The sequence below is a fragment of the Ochlerotatus camptorhynchus genome, unplaced genomic scaffold, assembly GCF_037179485.1.
Source record: "Ochlerotatus camptorhynchus isolate MF236.1 unplaced genomic scaffold, CSIRO-AGI_Acam_v1.1 ptg000488l, whole genome shotgun sequence".
Classification (NCBI taxonomy): Eukaryota; Metazoa; Arthropoda; class Insecta; order Diptera; family Culicidae; genus Ochlerotatus; species Ochlerotatus camptorhynchus.
Window position 1 is genome coordinate 58,046 of NW_027040973.1, and position 19,784 is coordinate 77,829.

General features: G+C 38.0%; 1 protein-coding gene across 2 annotated transcripts in view; it reads left to right on the forward strand.

The window, feature by feature from the left end:
* LOC135712506 (muscle M-line assembly protein unc-89-like) overlaps positions 1-19,784 on the forward strand; it is a 140,760-nt gene that overhangs the window by 23,414 nt on the left and 97,562 nt on the right. The window lies entirely within an intron of this gene.

The window sequence follows — 19,784 nt, forward strand, 5'->3', positions numbered from 1 at the left end:
TTCAAACGTTGTCAGCCTACTCAACACCCATTTGGTCATGATGAGCCTGCTGAAGCATATATTATAATTTTAAATCAGTTGCAACTCTTTTCAGATTACTCACCACCCATCAGGTCATGGGGAGCCTACTGAATTTGTACGTATTAATTTTTATTGAAAATACATTTTTTTTTAATTTCAAGATGGCCGACCATCAAAGGAATACTCGCTCTATCTTTTTTTTTTTTTTTTTATATAACTACCGATAAAATAAAATCTGCACACTCAACATCCATTTCTAGTTTTCACTAATTTTCAGCATAACAAGTTAGAATTCACTGCAAAATGTTCTTTCCAATTAAATTTCCGTATACTTACAATTTGGGAGCAATCGCTGCGCCATTGTGGTGACCGACGTTGCTTTCAGTGTCCATTTTTTTTAGGAGCGCTTGAATAAAAACTTCCTTCCGCATCAAAATTAGTTTTCTGAATAACTTGTTCGAGCCTTTTTTGTGTTTCCCAAACCTCCTATCAAATATGGTCATCTCACTCTCTCATAAGCGAAACCACTCACCAATATTCCCATTTCACATCATCTCGTTTAATTATCAACTATGAACACTCACACACAGAAGCATACCATCCTTTATTATCTCCGAATATTATCGAACACACACACGCACACACACGGTGAGATCCATCTCAGACCTCTAATCCACAAACTACACTAGTCCGGGATATAATAACTTTATAGCTAGCTTTATAGTATAAAGCTCCCCCCGGCTTCACACTAGTATTCATATGTTTTCATGAGATCGATAATATCCATCATTTTGGCACTGGGACGATAAATGTCAATTATTCTCCTTTTTTGTTTTGCTTACATTTCTAGTCTTAAACATTTTATTTTTCAACGGTCTGCATTATTTACTACAACCACCACACACGGTGATTAAATGAGCACCGTTTAGTGAGGCAGGATCGAATTCGATTTTTAAATCTGTGTTAGGGAATGCGCTGTTTGCAGGTAATCGGTGATAACTTTTATCACCATTGCAACAGGTGGACATTGTGTATTTTTGAATAGTGACTTATTGAAAATTAATAAAGTGTTCATTGTAGCAATTTGCCAGCTAAATTTCCAATCGTTTGGCTTGTTTAGAATTAAAATCCATCTGCTATTGACAGAGTTATATGTATGTAATCAACACCTGACCTCTTTTCGTAATGCGGTCGGATTTGATTTTCTGAAATTGGACCCCCAATATGTTGCCGAAAGACGTAATCCTACGTAAAAAAAAATAATCTTTACCAAATTTATGATGGTCCAGAAAACGACCGTTTTCTCGTGATGGTTGAGTAATGCTGATCTATTAGGGTGTTCAACACGGATAAGGCTGGCGAACTGTATGTTATATGGAACTCACAAACAGGCTGCTTTTTCATGGTATACACAGTGTGATATTCAATAATCAATTAATTATCTCAACATTTAGTGGCAGATCATTCAAAAATTTTGGTAACATGCACAAATTCTATAATTCATATTAATTTCCTATGCTGATCGAAACAAACATTATGACGCCACTACAAGGATGACTGAGTAAACGAATCGTGCGAATCGAAATGAAAACCTAGTGAAAAACGAATTGCACCAATACATTCAGGCCTACAATTCCACACCTTCTATAGACCAGATTGAGTTTTGATAGTTAGCTGCTTGCGGGAGCTGACATCCGATTGATAACCTTTACAATATCCAAAACATACTCTTTAACAAATTTGTGGTGGTCCTGAAAAGGACCGTTTAGTCGTGATGGTTCAGTAATGCTGAGCTATTGGGGTGTGGTTGGCGAGCTGTTAATTGTTTGGAGCAAGGTTGACACGCTTGGCATAAATGACCCACAGCTACTCACGAGGAAACTGATTTCGATCCAGCGGCTTCTTCCTCCTTCTATGGGTGCTCATGTGGGCTCTGCAGCTCACTGCTTGCAGGCTGCCTTTCGTGGGGTACGCCACACGCTAATCACTGCTGCTGCTGCTGACGTTGACGACCGGACACCACCACACACGGTGATTGAATGAGCACCGTTCAGTGAGACAGGATCGAATTCGATTTTTAAATCTGTGTTAGGGAATGCGCTGTTTGCAGGTAATCGGTTATAATTTTGATCACCATTGCAAACTTGGACATTTGTGTATTTTTCAATAGTGACCTATTGAAAATTAATAAAGTGTTCAATTTAGCAGATTGGTAGATAAATTCCCAATTCTTTGGCTTATTTAGAATTAAAATTCATCTGCTATTGACAGTGGTATATGTGGTCAAAACCTGACCTATTTTCGTCCCGCGGTTAATTTTGGTTTTTTTTTAAATTGCACCCCCAATATGTTGCCGAAAGACGTAATCCTACGTCAAAAAAACACTATTTCGAAGCAGTGTCAGGTTGACTTCTCCTATGTGTCTTACGTACATACGTACTGCTGTTCTACCAAGTTCTTCAATTCATTCAACCGTTGCTTCTTTCTACTCTCCGTCCACAAAACTCGTAGAAATATACTGCCCATAATCGCTTATCAGTTCCATCTTTGCTTGATTTCCTATCCATATGGGTCTGATATGCGATTATGAGTAGTATACCTGTTCCTTGAATACAGGTGGATTCTGTTTCTGTACATCGCTTACATTCTCTTCCCAGTTTTTCTCGGTCTCGGGAGTTATAACGATCATTTTCCCTGCAGTCTCCTCAACCAGATCGAGAATCGCCACCGAGCATTTCCAGGTCAATTATCAAAAAATAAACAAATTTTAAATTTACCTCTTAAAATGTCATGAAAGTACGCATAATTGTTCGCTAGAGGCAATGAACCGTGTTTGTGCTGGAATTCCCCCATTTCGACTCCCGCCTGATTTTTAAAAATGTCGTATTCGATATTTTTCAATAAAGGATAGCTCGAAAACGGCTTATCTAATCGAAATGACGTTTGAGAAGGTTGTAGAAAACACAATGAAACAAACACATATTCTCATCGTCAATGAAAAAAAAACTGTGAAGATTTCAATATTGAAAAGCATACATTTTTCATATATCATAAATTATGTTTATTTTCTGGACCAACATATATGTTTTCTGCATGAAAAGCAATAAAACGTATTAGTGGATATAATGTTCAAAATTTATAGTAGTTAAAAGTTGATGCTCTACGATTTTTGCCAATTAGATAAGCTTTCAATTGTCTAATTGGCAAAAATCGTAGAGTATCAACTTTTACTACTATAAATTTTGAACATATACTTTTTATTGTTTTTCATGCAGAAAACATATTTGTTGTTCCAGAAAATATATTTCAATACACAAATCACATACAAATTGCGACAAAAAAATTACAATTTACAATAAGTTACCTTGTTTATTTAAGACGTCATTTCAATCAGATGAGCCGTTTTCGTGCTATGATTTATTGAAACATATCGAACACGCCATTTTGAAAAAGTTGGCGAGAGTCAAAATGACCGAATCCCTGCACAAGCTTGGTTTATTACGCTTGGCATTGAATTAGGCGAAGATTCACGGAACTCGGAGAGGGAAAAATAAAATCGATTCATCAGTGATGACGGCATGGAACAGCTTCACCATGTATCTTCCGTCACATCCCGCACTGCCACCGCTGCACAGTGTTTTAAAAGTTTATTTTCACGCTCTTAATTAAGAGCACCATGAAAAAGTGGATTTTGAGTGATGACGTCTCTTACAAAGCTGATGGACATGGTATGCTTCATCTTTTGAAAAAAATGAGTTTTGTGATTAATCCCCTAAAAACTACATGTAAAATTATATTTCATAATGTCGAGATAGAAGGTTGATGTGTCTGGCAAAGTTGTAGAAAAAATATTTCAAGCTGCTTTGTATTGTATACATATCAAGCTGAACATTGCATTAGGTCCTAAGTAACATTGATCGATTCTCTTCATCGACTTTCTTTCGTTAATAACTTGGGTACAGAACCGTTTCTTACCGTGTTTGTCGTATTGGAAGCTAGATAATCACCCATATTCTTGTTTTCGTTCAAACCGTATTTTCCATACAAAAAAACTTTTTTTTTGTATGGAAAATACGGTTTGAACGAAAACGAGAATATGGGTGAATAGCTTCTTTCATAGATATGTATGGTGAAAATAGTTGGGAATGCCTTAACATGGCCGTGATAATGCATAGAGAAAGTCGACAAAAAGAATCTGTCAGTGTTACAGCTTGATACACACTTAGAAATAACTAATTTTATACGTGACGGAATCCATCATTGACATAAAAAATGAGACGTAAACAAACATGTCATGTAATTTTAAGTGCTCCGAGGCTGAAAAGTTCGTTTCTCGACGAAAAGTACGTTTGATTTAGCTATATTTCACGTCTGTTATGACTCAAATCTATGTCAAAATTGACGCTTGTATATGTCACTCTCAGAGCATCTAAATTTACATGGATTTTTCTAAGTGTGTATGTATTGCATTGTATTGGAGTTAGGGAGCATTTTTTTTCGATTTGCCCCTGAAAACATTTTTTTTTTCTTCTCAAAATGCCTTTTGTTCCATTATCTAGTTTGTTACTATGTTCTACAAAGTTGTTTGTAAAATCAATATACACATTTTTCTCGAAGGTACTATACTTTTAATGCAAAACAAAAAAAAAGTATAATTTTCTCATAGTAACTGCAATATAACAAATGATTTGTGCATTGTCAGTTTCCAACCAGATGAACCTAAAATAAAAAAAAAAACGTATTTTGCGCCAAATCGTATTCGGAGCTGGCAGCACCCTCTCAGATTCAATGAAACTTTCTGGATGTGTGGACCTTGACTAAATATGCCACTTTGCATACTTAGTTTTTCCAATGACAACTCCTACAAAATTGTGTTGTATCGATGACTTTTAGAATATTGTCCAAGTTATCGAAAAAAAATACTGGAAAAAATTTCATGTGAGACCTACACTGAAAAAAAACGATTTTTAAATTTTAAAGTCGATTTAATAAAAAAATGGCCATGTTTGATTTGGATGAAACTTATGTTTACTACCATCCGTTCATACATCGCGAGATGGGCACTTTTAAGGAAAAAAAAGTTTTTCTTACAAAAACTTTTTCATGTCTGAACTGATTTTTTTTTTGATTTGCCGTTTTCACACAAACCTAAACCAGTGAAGCTCAAAATCATCGCAGAATCCAATGAAGCTCAATTAGCGATTCAATTTTGTCTAATCAGCACTTAAGTTCACTTTGATTAATCGAGAATTTCATATGAAAATCACTTGGATTAATCGAGAACTCTATATGAAAAGGGCTTATATAATTAGAAAATAATATAATTGATTATATTGTCTACTACTGAGGCAAAATCCGATAATCCTATAGCATCTTAGAATTCTTTGCTCAAATTATCCATAAAGAGTTAGGTATGAATAAAATTTAAATTGAGATCTTCTTTCGAATCAACAACGATTTGGGAAGTCAACGTATCGCATCATAATTCTATATGCCCTTCTGTTATTTATACCTAAACCATTAACATTAAATACCTACCACTTCATTATACCTATGAGCACTATAAAACTAAGGTTGATTTCATACAAACAGCAGTCAATCTGATAACGAAAGTTGTGAAGACAAGTTGTAGTAAAATTATTATCATGGACCAAAGTAGTAAATTAAGGCTCAAAGGATTGAAATGTTGTGCAAATATAAATAATCCGAGATGCAACCGAAATAAGTTACGGGCCATATCGTCAACGATGGTAGAAAAAATACATTCTATGGGATATAACCACGAAATTGATGAAACGATGAGTATTTGTGAGTCATGCCGTAGCGTGATATCTCATAATAGAAGTCCAGTTATGAAAAAACGCCGATCGGTTGAAAATGAAGTAAATATCCAACCGTCAACTAGTGGGCAGCAGCATAGTGATGATTCAGGTCCATCAATGAGTGGCCATCAATCCGTAGATGAGCTAGGTAAGAACAGTCATCCTGATGATTCTATCAAATTTTAACTGCAACTTTCTAATTGCACTTATTAATTATTTTTTCTTCTTCTTTCCTTCAGATACGGTTCCATCATTGGAGTCAGTTCTATCAGCAGATGATATGCAACGCCCATACAATGTTGAGAAGTTTAATGGCTTTGTGGAAACGTTGAATTTATCTCCAATTTCATCGAGGAACATGAGGAGCATGGATTATCGTTCAATAAAATCTCTAGAAATTACACAAGCAGTGCGAAGAAATATATTTGGCCTAGATACAGCAGACATTAGCAAAGTAGAGGCATACGAAGAAATGATTGTGCAGCTTAAGGAGAAGATCAATTCCCCTACAGCTGACAGAAAATCAGATAACAGTATTATCAGTATTGCCAAAGTCTTGGTCCGTGAATAAAGTTGTAGCAGAATTCAACGCACCAACGTACATGGTGAGGCAGGTGAAGAGCCTTGTTAATGAGCAGGGTATTCTAAGCACACCCAACAAAATAAGTGGGCATGGGATCAACGATGATACAAAAAACTAGTTAGGGATTTTTTTTGATGACAATGATATTAGTAGACCTATGCCCGGAACAAATGATTTTGTTTCCGAGTTTAGAAATGAACGAAAAGAACACGTTCAAAAACGCCTGTTAATTATGTCCCTCAAAGAAGCGTACATGATTTTTGTTGATAAATATAAAGATATTAATATTGGTTTCACTGTATTTACACAATTGCGACCAAAACATTACATTTTGCTTGATTCTACTGGTATACATAATGTATGTATTTGTACAATTCATGAAAATATAAAATTAATGATCAACAGTTTAAGAATTTTGTCACCAGATGCAGTAATAGAAAAAAATGCTTTGTAATATTTCCACTAGAACAACTGATTGCTTTTTCCGTGCTTGCGAAAAGTGTGCTTCCAATGAACATATTGAAGAGGAACTTACTATGCTATTAGAATCAAATGACAAACAAGATGTTGTGTTTCAAAAGTGGCTGAATACTGATCGTTGTAATTTGGAAACGATTATCAAGCCTGTTGATGAATTTGTTCCGTATCTCATTGATAAAATTAACAAACTTATAACTCATAACTTTATTTACAAACAACAGTCATCTTTTCTAAGAAATAAAAAAAAAATCATTAAAATAAGGCGAAATTCTAGCAATTTGTGATTTTTCTGAAAATTATTCATTTATTATCCAAAACGCTGCTCAAGGATATCACTGGAATAATTCTCAAGCAACAATACATTCTTTTGAAGTTTATTATAAGAAAGACAGTAAACTTGAAAATGTTAGCTTCATTATCATATCAGAAGTAATGACTCACGATACAGTTGCAGTTCAGTTGTTTATCTCAAAAATGATAGATTTTATTAAAAAATCGATAGATTTTTCTAAAATTACTTTTATTTCAGATGGGGCAGCATCACAATACAAAAAAAAAACTTAGCTAGTCTGTGTAGATTTCAGTTTAAGCATGGATTAGAAGCAGAATGGCATTTTTTGCAACGTCTCATGGAAAAGGTCCCTGTGATGCCATTGGTGGTACCCTCAAGCGAATGGCAAAGAGAGCTTGTCTTGCTCGAGATTATGGAAACACCATAACAACTCCACGAAAATTATATAACTGGGCAGTTGAACAAACAGATAAAATATCACAAAACTACGTTTCGAGTACATATCCACTGAACAGTACATCGAAATGTCAGAAGAACTCGAAGAACTATATAACAGCACAAAGACAATATCTGGCACACAGAAATTCCACAGTTTTGTGCCTATAACTGGTGACAAAGTAGCGGTAAAAAGGTATTCTAATTCAGAAGATGAACCAAACATATTTAACTTGATTGGAAAAAGGAAAAAATAGCATGTATGAAAATAGGTTTAAAACATTGAAAATATATACATGATATACGAAAAATCTTGTGTTTTTTCTCTCACATATTATCAAATTTTGCATCAGTAGTAGACAACAGAATAAGGGAATCATATTTTTTTGACAAGGTCTACATGTCCAAATAGTTTTTTTGAACTCTGAGAGGGTGCTGCCAATTCCAAATACGATTTGGCGAGAAATGCATCATGTTTTTCATATGAAATTCTCGATTAATCAAAGTGAACTTAAGTGCTGATTAGACAAAATTGAATCGCTAATTGAGCTTCATTGGATTCTGCGATGTAGTAAGTTGCTGATTAGACAAAATTGAATCTTAAATGGAGCTTCATTGGGTTCTGAGATGATTTTGAGCTTCACTGGTTTAGTTTTGTGTGAAAATGGCAAATCAAAAAAAAAATCAGTTCAGACATGAAAAAATTTTTGTAAGAAAAACTTTTTTTCCTTAAAAGTGCCCATCTCGCGATGTATGAACGGATGGTAGTAAACATAATTACCTACCTTGAGGCAAAGTTTCATCCAAAGCAAACATAGCCATTTTTTTATGTCGTTTTTAAATTTTAAAAATCGATTTTTTTCAGTGTAGGTCTCAAATGAAATTTTTTTCAGTATTTTTTTTTCGACAATTTGGTCAATTTCCTAAAAGTCATCCATACAACATATTTTTGATGGACTTTTCATTTTTCCATAATATTTAAAAAAAATCGGCAGAAAAAGTTTGGCCCTTCTCAAATGTTAGATAAATTTTGGAAAAACTGATTGCATACTTATATTGCATGCTTATTTAGTCAAAGTCTACACATCCAGAAAATTTTATTGAAATCTGAGAGGGTGCTGCCAGCTTCGATTCGAAATTCAAAATTTACATAAGTTTAATTAGTTTTGTCGATAATTGTTATTACACATTATGAGGCTGTTATCTGACAAGGTATTACATAAGATCGTCCATATACATAAGCGCCAAAAGCATACTGTGGTGGATTCATAACCGGTCATTTGAAGTAATTCATTTATTGTGATAATTATACCCACGATTTTATTCACCCATACTTTTCGCGATTTTATTCACCCATACTTTTCGCGCGAACTTAGTAATCCAACGATCTGAGTACTCCTCACTCTCGTTGTTCGAAGACCGATTACGCATCCTTCGTGCCACGTTCCAAAGCGTATTCATCAACGTTTCGCGCGATAATCCGTCCACGAATTACCGCCAGTATCCGCGTTTGTTAGCTTTTATGGGGCTCTTGAGTTCGCGTTCAAGAGACAAGTACGCTTCGAAATGTACGGGTGGTCCACGTTTCCGGAAAAGCTTAAACCCGTCGGATTTTTTAAGAAAAACCTTAGTGCATTGCTGGTCCCACTAAGGGGAAGGAGGTTTCCAACGGAAAGACGTTCAAGGAACCGGCCGAGTTTGAGCTCGAAGTGCGCTGTCCAAGATCAGATTGGAGAGGAAGTTATATTACTCCAACGTTGGAAGCCCTTTTACCGACGACATGGCTTCCTCTATCGCGGTCTTGAACGTTGTCCAATCGATATTACGGATTCCGACGGATTGAACCCACTGGCAATCGAAATTTTGATCCTTGATCACATTCCACGTGCAATCCAACGATAATGAATTAGAGCATAGTGTGAGGTCTAATCTACTTCCATTTGAGGTTGGGCCAGCCAAACGTGTTACTTCTCCATTGTTAAGAATTGTCATATTGAAGTTGTCACAGAGGTTATATATCATAGTAGAACGGTTGTCATCATACAGTTCCCCCCAGCCTGTACCGTGGGAATTAAAATCTCTCATAATCAACCATGGAGCAGGAAGTACTGAACATATATCTGAAAGTTGTTTTCGATTAACAACGGCTCTAGGAGGAATATAAACAGAAGCAATACAAAAGTTCTTACCTTTAATAAATGCGACAACTTCAATACCTGGAAATTGTGGAAGATTCACTCTATAGAAAGAATGGCACTTTTTGATCCCCAAAAGTACCCCCCCTCCACGCGTATCCTCACGATCCAGTCGAATAATGTTAAAATCATAAAAAGGAAAATCGATATCTGAAGAGAGCCAAGTTTCACAAAGAGCAAATGTATCACAATCATTATTGTGAACTAAAAACTTAAACGAGTCTAATTTAGGAATAAGACTTCGACAATTCCACTGTAGAACAGTGATCAAATCCCCGACCTCGTTTGGAAAATTACCCATCGAAGGAAATGATTGCTGCAAGGAGGGGCCACTTCAATGTCAATTGCTTCAAGAAGGTCTTCATAGAAGGAAGCATTGCCAGAACAATGCTTTTGAGAGGATCAGAAAATATCAAGGTACTTGAGGAAATTGTCCACAATGTTATCAAATGAGAACAACCCAGATGAAGAAGGGGCTTCTGTTCTTATGAATGGGACATCAGGGGTTTTGGATGTCCCCGGGAAAGGTGGAAAATCCTGGGTATAGTCAGTTCTTCGGAATCCAGGAGGAGTAGAAGTCTCCTTTTTTTCCATTTGGGGTTCTTCATTGTCAACTTTCCTCGAACGGATGCGTTTTCGTTTCCGTGCAGAAAAACGGAAAGAAGTTCACTCCTCAGAAGTTCACGAGTCAGAGTCAGTCTCGTTATCTGACAAAAGAGAAAAGGGATTTTTGTCGTTGGTCGATGGCGTGGCCGTCTTAAGCATTTCTGCAGAAGACTGCCTGGAACGTTCCTTAAGTGAGTGTTGTAGTTTTTCCCCGCGTTGTTTGTACACCGGGCACGACGAGAGACCATGAGGAGTTCCCTTACAGAACACGCATTTTGGTGCGGTAGCTGCGCAGGTGTCATCCCCATGCTTCTCCCGCATTTGGAACAGCGTGCCTTGCTGCCACAGTGGGATGCCGTATATCCCAATTGCTTACAGTTTTGGCAGTTCATGACCCGGGGAACGAACAAACGCACAGGTAGTCGAAGTTTTCCCAGCTCGGTGTAGTGAGGAAGGCCTGATCCAGAAAAGGTCACACGGATAAAACTCTTTTTACCCTCGTTGACAGATACTGAGCCCAGTTTTTGAACATCCAGTATCTTCACCGGGGGAAGCGGAGGGTTCTTAATACGGCCAACCGCCTGCTTCTCCAAGAACTCGGGGGTCAAACTCGCTTCGGTGACCACACCTTTGAGCTCCACATCACGAGCTGGGATGAAAACTCTTTATTTATTTATTTATTTATTTATTCGTCGTCAATCAAATGTACCAGTTTAATTTACAAAAACACTTAACATCTATTTTAATTTTCAATCTCTGACTAACCTCGAAAAGAAACATTTTTTAAGAACATTTTTGTTCATTGCCAAATCAATTGTTTCATAATGTTCATTATAACAAGACATCATTCTATTTAAAGGCGCGTTCCTGGCATAGTTTGTTCTTTGGTTTAGATTTACTAAAATCTCTGTGGCATTCACTCATTGTGCTACACATTGTCTATAAAAGCTATCATTGCAAACTGCCTTCGCTTTTCAAGGGCATCCAAATTGATCAACATACATCGAGACTCATAAGATGGTAAGGGTATACTCTTCCAGCCTAACTTTCTTAGAGCAAATAATAGAAACTGTTTTTGAACTGATTCAATGCGGTTTATATAAGTATCTTGATATGGAGCCCAGACTATACTACAGTACTCAAGGAGGGGCCTAACATATGCAACATATAATGTTTTGATTGTGTATGGATCATTGAAATGAAAGCTAAACCTTTTAATAAACCCTAGCATGTTGCTTGCCTTGTAGATAATGTTATTATAATGTTCAACAAAGCTTAATTTTGAATCTAGTATAACACCTAAATCTCTAACTTGATTGCACCTTTCAACTCTGTTTTGTCCTATTGTTACATGTTCTTGTCTAATAATTTTCTTTCTTGTAAATGAAATGGAATTACATTTCTTCACATTAAGCTTTAATAAACTTTTTGAGCACCAAGTGTAAAAGTTATCAATTTCTTGTTGAAATACTACAATATCAGACGTTTGACGAATTTCCAGGAAAATTTTCATGTCGTCTGCATATTGATACAATCTGAATATTCAATATGTGCTCTACATTATTAACGAATAGAATAAACAGTAATGGTCCAAGATGGGAACCTTGTGGCACACCAGATGTTACATTGACTTCTTCTTCTTCTTCTTCTTCTTCTTCGCATTTCAAGCTTATTACATATCGCATATTAGCTTAGTGCGTGCTCTCAACTTAGTGTTCTAGCTGCACTTCCACAGTTATTAATTGAGAGCTTTCGATGCCTGTACCATTTTTGCATTGGTATAATTGTGTGGCAAGTCCAATCATACTTCTATGCCCAGGGAAGTCGAGAAATTTTCCAACCCGAAAAATTCCTAGACCGGACCGGGAATTGAACCCAGCCACCTCCACCATGGTCTTGCTTTGTAGCTGCGCCTTTACCAACTGAGCTAAGGGAGGCCCCATGTTACATTGACTACTGACTACAAATCTCCTTCAAATCTAACTCTTTGTGTCCTACCGGTCAAGTATGACTGAATCCACTTTAATAAATGTTGACTAAAACCTAACTTATATAATTTGAATAGAAAAAGAGGGATATCAACTCTATCAAACGCTTTATTGAAGTAAGTATATAGTGCCTCAACATAATGTCCCTTATCCATTGCGTTAATAGAAAATGTTACAAAATTCAACAGATTAGTAGTCGTTGAAAGTCCTTTAACAAAACCATGCTGTTTGCCTGTAATTAAATATTTAACTTGTGCAAAAACACTTTGATTTATTATAGATTCAAAGAGTTTAGAGAATGCAGGACAATATAGCAACTCCGCGGTAATTTTTTGCGTCTGATTTTTTTCCACTTTTGAAAATTGGAATCAAAGACGGTAGAAAACCGGATTCGAGAGAAGAGTTGAACAGCCAGAACAATGGCTTTACTATCTCCTGCGATACTGCTTTCAAAAATACTCGTGGCAATCCATCTGGGCCTGCACCCTTTGATGCATCCAATGTATTTAGAGAATGTAAGATTTCGTTGAGGGTAACATTATTAACTACAATATCTCACATTGGCTCAGGAAGGTATGAGAAATACTGGTAATCCCGGTCTTGGTCATCATGACTTGTGTAAATATCCTGAAAAAACTCAGCAAATAAGTTACTGATCTCGCTAGTCGTTTTTCCTGTTTTGTTGTCTAGGTAAATTTTCGAAGGATAATTATTTGACTTCTGTTTGTCTCTAACAAAGTTAAAAAATGATTTTGGGTCTGATTTATTGTTGTCTTCAACCTGAGTGTTATACCGTTCGTATGTGTTTTTTTATTCCACAGCTCAAATGATCGCATATGTTCAAATAAATTACGAGGTTACTATTATTTTGTTCTCTTTTATAGGCTTTATGAGCCTTTTGTTTTCTATTTTTGAGATTAATTTTTTGCCTATTGTACCATGCTGGAGTTTTAGATTTCTTTGATTTTTTCCTTAGCTTTTTCGGTACTGTCGTCTCTAATATATCGTGTACAATTTCATAGAACATATCTACAGCCTGCTCTGGGCTCGAATTTCTAATAAAACTTTGCCAGTCAATAGAATTTAAATTGATCTTGATAAGCTCATAGTTTGCATGTCCAAAGTCAAAATAGGTTTCCAACAAATCGCCATCCAACATTGTGGTGTTATCGTGTATAAATACGGAGAATTCGATTGCAGTATGAAATATTTCATTTTTCCATAGAGGTGCAGGAGCCTCAATCACGCAGAAATCATCGGTCATATTCGTAAATAATAAATCTGAGTAACAATTGTTATGATTTCTGACATGATTGACTTGATAAAGTCCAATCTCTTCGCTTTTGTCAAATAAACTCAAATATACTCGAGCGTGAAGAGCTGGGAGGCAGCAATCTCGTTAGCCTGCTTCAGGTTAGAGACGGAGACACGAATTTTATTGTGCCTAACCATCGTGATTTCGGTCACGGCCGAGTATCGCTTCGTCAAATCATTAGTAATTTGCATTACATTCAAAGGTTTGTTTTTGGGCTGAAAGACGACAACCCATGGGCCAGTCGAGTCATCTGGAAAGGCTCGCGATCGGGGGTTCTGCGCCTGTCCTTTGCCAGACTGAGACGATGAAACATGGGTGGCATCATCTGTCTTCTGAGATGACGTACGTTTTCGACCCTTCTTGCCATCGCGTGGCAAAGTAGTGTCATTTTCCGACAAAACGTTCATTTCGTCTTCCGAAAAAATGTCCATTTTGCCGTACTAGTGGGAGCGAAAAACGCTCTACCACTGAAACGATAATCAAAATTACTCGGACACAATACACGAAAAAAAAAACTACAAACACAGAAACACATAATTAAAATTTAACTGATGGGCGAAAGAAAGAAACAAGAACAAAAACTTATCTGATGATCCTATACTACTACTACCGAGCGTTTACACAGCAGCAGCCAAGCGACGTGCAGCGTGGATGATCTTCGTTGGTGTGTGCTTATGTGAGGGTCGGCACTCAGCTGAACACACGATGATAGATGAGCGGTGTAAATGCAGAGGCAGATGCTGACACACAGAGGCAGATGCTGACGATGATCCGTGTGCAGGTATTGTGCAGGCAAAATTGTTGGCGAATTACCAATCCCAAAAACAATTTTCCTTTCGATGATTAGTTATTTATTTAGCTGGGAACTATGTCAGTTAACACTAAGCGAGAAAAAACTGATAATTAAAATGAAGCGAATAGCAAGAAAACTTCCAAAATAGCGGAGCGCGTACTAAGTCGACCGTACTTCTTGCTAGGACGCGTGGAGTGTGAGCTGATATTTTTATGTGGTACTGAGATTGATCAGAAATAAGTTTTCCTCAGCGATTCAACTTCAAAACGCTACAAAAGAATGCACACACAAAAACGGAGTGCATAATTTTGCACCAATTTTATGCAACATTTCGTAGTTCCGCAGAACTTGGAGATTTGTATTGTAAGCAAATAAGTCAATCGCTGATTTCTTCGCTCAATCTCGCGAACAAACTATTCCAAATGACAGAGGAATCATTCCTCTACATGATTGTGTTGTTAGTTTTCTAGGCTGAGTTTTTATTCGCGACAAATCTGTGATTGAAGTGTTTGTTTACAAAAGCAATTACGCCCATATCTCAAATAACTCCGGAGTTGATCGGGATGATCTCGATTAGGCATAAATCCCTGAAATAAGTTCTCGGTACATCTTTTGTATACCGATTGAGCAAAACAAAATCACTAAATATTGCTGTTTTTCAAAGATTTCGTTCGCGTTTGTGCGTCTGTATAGTTTGTCATAAGAACACGGGGCGTTTCTGTGGTGGGAAAAAAGTGACTTCCATATCTATCACAGATTACAAATTCAACAGTGAGCATACATAAGGACGTAACCGTGATCGATTTTCTCTTTTGTTAATAACTTGCTTGGATTAACATTTCTCGGTGCGTTTGCTGTTGCTTTTGATAACCAATACAACCTGTAACAGCACTACAATGAACAATTTTTTTAATGAGTATCAAGCTGGAGCTGCGTGACAGCTTAGTTTTCAAGACTTGACCCATTTGAATAAATTTTGCTTCTATCTTTGACAATACAGCAGTAGGACTAGCCTATGTTGGCCGCTTGAACACTGGATTCCGTATGTATTGTTTCAAGATAGTTATAGAGGCAATGCGGTGACGTGTGCGCGTAGATACATCCGCGTAGTAAACCGATTGAATAAGTAAATCCGTTTCTTACGAAATATCTAAATTATGTAAGTTACGAAAACCGCGCGAATTCCGAAAGCCACAAGAAAGCACAGACAACCGAAGCGAGAAAAAAGGCTTATTATCATTTAAAGAATGCCACCAAAATAAATGTGATAGCCTATGTTGGCAAGTTGATTAATTTTGGTTTCCTTCCTAGATATTCTACTTATTTACTACTGAGCTTTGTATCAAATTAGTTAATTTAAAGAACGTATCAATCATTTCAAGATTTCGCGACAGCACCGAACAAATTCTATACTACATAATCTCAAAAGCGTTTGACAAGCTCAACCGAATTGCGTATCACTTCTGCGTAAGCTCCGTAGACGTAGGCGCGTTGAATCCGACAGTCGGCAAAGGCTTAACCAACACCGCTTAAGGAACGACCTCGAGTCAGTAAAACCGTTTAGAGCTAAACATCTAAATTACGTAAGATACGAAAATCACGCAAATTGTGAACGCCACGCGAAATAACCGTACAGAAAAAACAGCTTATTATCACTTAAAGAGTGCCACCAAAATAAATGTGATAGCCTATGTTGGCAAGTTGATTAATTTTGGTTTCCTCCGTAAATTTATTTATTTATTAATTTATTTATTTGTACAGGCTCAATCGAATAAACTTTGCGTTATACATAATTGATGTCTTAAATCTAGATTTAAAGGAACTGGGCCGATTACTCGCGGTTATCTCGAGGTTAGTAGAGATATACAGTTTTATGGATGGGGAGAGGGAGGAGGAGGTTTGAGTTATGATTTACGATACAAATATTTCATTATTCCTAAAACATGAACTTATTCCTATTCAATTTGGTATCCACAGTGTAATCATACAATTACTACAGAAACAAACATTAAAAAAACCCACACGAACAAAACAAAAACTAAACACAAGGTTAGTCAAACATACAATCTAAGGTCAATATTCTTAAAGAAAACATATATAAGTTTCATAAACTCCAGATCGTGTCTACCCAAAATATCTCGAACTGGAACATTAGGTTGTCTACCTCGAGCCCGAAGGGAATCGTACAGTTCAGATCTGACTCCGCGATGCTCAGCACAAGACCAAATAATGTGATCTGCGTCCTGGTAACCTTGTCCACATTCACAGAGATTGCTGTCCCCCAGCCCAACACGGAACAAGTGAGCGTTTAACGAGTAGTGATTGGACATGAGGCGAGACATCATACGAATGAAGTCTCGACCCACATCCAACCCCTTGAACCAAGGACTCTTCGACACCTTAGGGATGATCGAATATAGCCATCGTCCCAAACTTCCTTCGCTCCATTTATTCTGCCAGCTGACGAGTGACTGTTGACGATAAATGACACTTATAAATAGGCGATTTGTCGATCGTAAATATTGCCTTCCATAGCGCCCACCTTAGCAAGTGAGTCCGCCATCTCATTGCCCGGAATCGAGCAATGAGATGTGACCCATGCAAAGGTGATGATAAAAGATCTTAAAGATATAGCACTTAGAAGCTCTCGTATTTTCATGAGAAAATACGAGGAGTGCTTTACCGGCCTCATAGAGCGAATAGCTTCGACAGAACTGAGACTATCCGTAAAAATAAAAAAGTGATCTGGTGGAAGTGAGGCGATCGTTTCTAGCGTATAGTATATAGCCGCCAGCTCAGCAATATATACGGAACAGGAAGCTTGAAGCATTCGAGAGACGCTATGAAATTCGTTATAAATACCAAAACCAGCGGACGCCTCTATTAATGATCCATCTGTGAACAACGATCTTGCGGAATCAACTTGGCCAAACTTTGCAGCATAAATTGACGGAACAATCATGGAACGATGATGTTCTGGGATCCCACGAATCTCCCGCGTCATAGATAAATCAAAATGAACAGAATTGTCGAAGTCGGAGAAGCAAACACGATAGGGATTATGCTGCGAAGGGCTGACATCCTGTGTTATGTACACGTAGTACAATGACATAAAACGAGTTTGAGGGTTTAGCTCAAGAAGCTTCTCAAAGTTTGCAATCACCAGTGGGTTCATAATTTCACAACGGGTGAGGAGCCTGAGGGATAATTCCGAAAACCGATCAGAGAGTGGCAACATGCCCGCTAACACTTCGAGACTCATCGTATGAGTCGAGTGCATGCATCCTAACGCGATACGAAGACAGCGATACTGGATCCGTTCCAGTTTGATGATGTGCGTTTTAGTCGCCGACTGGAAGCAAAAACTACCGTATTCTAAAACCGATAAAATCGTTGTCCGGTACAACGTTAGAAAATCTTGCGGATGGGCTCCCCACCACGTTCCGGTAATTGTTCGGAGAAAATTGATCCTTTGTTGGCATTTCCGCTTCAGATACTCAATTTAGGATCTCCTGGTACATTTTGAATCGAACCAGACCCCAAGATATTTGAAGGACATAGAATGAGTGATCGGTTTACCCAAAAGTTGAAGCTTTGGTTGTGCTGGGCTATGCTTCCTAGAAAAAACGACCAACTCAGTTTTCTCCGTGGAGAATTCGATACCTAGCTGAATAGCTGAACAAATTGTCTAAGGTATCCTGTAAGGGTCCTTGCAGGTTGACCCCTTTGGGTCCTGTCATAGACACTACGCCGTCATCTGCAAGTTGTCTCAACGTGCAGTTGTCACTTAGACAATTGTCAATTTCTCTGACGTAGAAATTATACAAAAGGGGGCTTAAACATGAGCCCTGAGGGAGACCCATGTAACTAAATCGAGAAGTTGTAGAGTTTCCATGAGAAAAGCTCATATGTTTCTCTGGCAGCAAATTGTACAAAAAGTTATTTATTAATGGATAAAGGCCACAAGCGTGGAGTTTGTCTGAAAGGACTTCAACTGAATCAAAAGCCCCCTTGATATCCAAGAATACAGAAGCCATTTGCTCTTTTTTAGCGAAAGCCAACTGAATTTCTGTGGAAACCAACGCGAGACAGTCGTTCGTTCCCTTGCCCCTACGGAATCCAAATTGAGTATCTGAGTAGGTGGATCGTCTCAACCCAAGCGAAAAAGGATCATTTTCTCCAACAATTTTCGAATGCACGATAACATCGCGATGGGACGAGTTATGATCTGAAGCGGGTTTTCCAGGCTTTTTAATGGCTATAACCCTCACTTGCCTCCAATAATCAGGAACAATATTGAGCTCCAGAAACTGACAAAACAAGTTCAACATGCGCCTCTTAGCGACGTCTGGGAGGTTCTTCAACAAGTTGAACTTGATTCTATCAGCCCCCGGAGCCGAATTACCACACGAAAGGAGCGCGTGTGAGAGTTCCAGCATTGAAAAAGGCTGGCTGGTCTCGTCTACCGAATTCGTCGTTTCGCGAGGAATCATCTGTGCCGGCACGGAATCAGGACATACTTTTCGCGCGAACTTGAGAATCCAACGATCCGAGTACTCCTCGCTCTCGTTGTTCGAAGACCGATTACGCATCCTTCGCACCGCGTTCCAAAGCTTATTCATCGACGTTTCGCGCGATAATCCGTCCACGAATTGCCGCCAATATCCGCGTTTCTTGACTTTGATGAGGCTCTTGAGTTCGCGTTCAAGAGAAGAGTACGCTTCGAAATTCACGGGTGTTCCACGTTTCCGGAAAAGCTTAAACGCGTCGGACTTTTTGCGATAAACCTCAGTGCATTGCTGGTCCCACCAAGGGGAAGGAGGTTTCCTACAGAAAAACGTTCCAGGCTTCCTCTATCGCGGTCTTGAACGTTGTCCAGTCGATATTACGGGTGAGGTCGTACGCGACGTTAACGGATTCCGACGGATTGAACCCACTGGCAATCGAAATTTTGATCGGCAAGTGATCACTACCGTGGGGATCTTGGATCACATTCCACGTGCAATCCAACGATAATGAGTTAGAGCAAAATGTGAGGTCTAATTTACTTCCATTTGAAGATGGACCAACCAGAATTTGGGCCACTAGCATTTTTCTGAAGCACCACAGTAGGCTGCTTCGGAGCCGTCAAATTTTGATCTTCGGTTTGCATACCTTGATTTTCTCTCAAGGTACACCTCTCCCAAAATCCAGCATATATAAAGTTCAGCTGTGTTCGCTGTAATTTTGGGACAGTAGTTTGCGTAGATACATC